We start from the raw sequence: 1735 nt of genomic DNA on the forward strand, positions 1-1735 counted from the left end.
TTGACTTTTAAAAATAGATACAGGGCACTGTCTGGTTATCTGTTACTGTTTAGCGAGCATTGATAACGGCTCTCTGGGAATTTGTCTGTTTCATTTTATTTCTTGAATATGTTGGCCTCAAGTTTTTCACAATATTCTCCTTTATTTCTTTATAACAGCTGTAGAACCTATAATTATATCACAACTACCATTCCTGACATTAGTAGTTTGAATCTTTTCTCTTATTTTGTGATCAATCTGACCAGGGGTTTATCAATTTTATTGGTCTTCTTAAAAAAAACAAAACAAAACCTGGGGCGCCTGGGTGGCTCAATCGGTTGAGCATCCAACTTCAGCCAGGTCACGATCTCGCGGTCTGTGAGTTCGAGCCCCGCGTCGGGCTCTGGGCTGATGGCTCAGAGCCTGGGGCCTGCTTCCGATTCTGTGTCTCCCTCTCTCTCTACCCCTCCCCCGTTCATGCTCTGTCTCTTTCTGTCTCAAAAATAAATAAAATGTTAAAAAAAAATTAAAAAAAAAACTTCTAGCTTTTAATGTCACTGATTTTTCTCTCTTGTTCTTCTATTTTCTGTTCCATTATGTATGCCCTGAGCTTTATTATTTCCTTTCTCCCGCTTACATTCAGTATAACTTGCTCGTCTTTTCTATTTTTTTTTTTTTTAAAGATGGAAGCTGATAAACAGGGATTTGAAAGTTTTCTTGCTTCCAAACCTGGTTTGGTGCTGTGAATTCCCCTCAACGTGTCGCTTGATCCCTCTCCCACAAGTTTTGATGTGCCCTGTTTTGGCACTCAGTCCATTGATGGAGTTTTCTTCTCATTATGGGTTATGTTCCCTGCCCCTTTGCATGTGTGGCCATTTTATTTTATTTTTTTATGGAATGCTGCACATTGTTACTTTTTATGTTGTGTGCTGGATATTTTTGTTTTACTGCATGTTTTTTGGAGCTTAGTCCTGGGATACCGTTAAGTTACTTAGAAAGAGTTTGACCCTTTCGGGTCATGCCTTTCAGTTTCTTAGGGGGGCTGAAACTGTGTTTACTCTGGGGGTAATCATTCCCTAGTCCTCAAGCAAGACTCCAGGTAAATGCCTCGTGGTTTGTGAAGTTTTCGGTCTGCCTTGAGGGAAGAGATGCTATTCATCCTGTGTGAGTGCTGGGTACCCTGCCCTGCGGTGAGTCAGGTGGTCCTCTCCAGGGCTCTGGTAGTTTCTGCACACGCGTGTGCCGATCGGTACTCTGCTACATACTTAAAGGGGACCCTTTCTCTGGAGTTCTCCGGAGTTTCACGAATTTGCGCGTCTCCTTGTGCAGGGGCCATGTTAATGTTACTTCTCTGTGTCGTTCCAGTGTGAGTATTTGTGCTGCCCAAGTGAGCACTGGGGTGCTCTAGGGTTGTGTCTCTTTGCAGCTTTCTCTTGCTCCAGTTCCTCAGTATCTGCCTTGGTTTCTTCAGACTCTCAGCTTTGTCTCCTCAACTCATGGAGTCGGCAAGCCATGCCCGGGTCCCCTCCCTGGGCCGTGGAAACTGGTCAGTGAGATGAGCAATGAGAGATCATTTGTTTCCTCTCTCTCAGGGATCCCCGTACTTCGTGTCTGATCTGCTGTGTGTTGAAAGCTGTTATTTCAGCTATTTGGTCAGACCTGCCCCCCAGTTCTTGCTGGGGGAGGTTAAATCTGGTCCCTGTTTCCCCATCTTGGCCATCTAAACCTCCTAACAGTCTTACAGGAGGTGAAGACT

General features: G+C 44.5%; 1 non-coding gene across 1 annotated transcript; it reads right to left on the reverse strand.

Moving 5' to 3' along the window:
• Nucleotides 1–1264: 1264 nt before the first annotated feature.
• On the reverse strand, nt 1265–1374 carry LOC113600440 (U6 spliceosomal RNA). Its single transcript, XR_003421434.1, has one exon. It is a non-coding gene; the product is annotated as a U6 spliceosomal RNA (small nuclear RNA).
• Nucleotides 1375–1735: the final 361 nt, after the last annotated feature.

The sequence above is a fragment of the Acinonyx jubatus genome, chromosome D2, assembly GCF_027475565.1.
Source record: "Acinonyx jubatus isolate Ajub_Pintada_27869175 chromosome D2, VMU_Ajub_asm_v1.0, whole genome shotgun sequence".
NCBI classification, from domain to species: Eukaryota; Metazoa; Chordata; class Mammalia; order Carnivora; family Felidae; genus Acinonyx; species Acinonyx jubatus.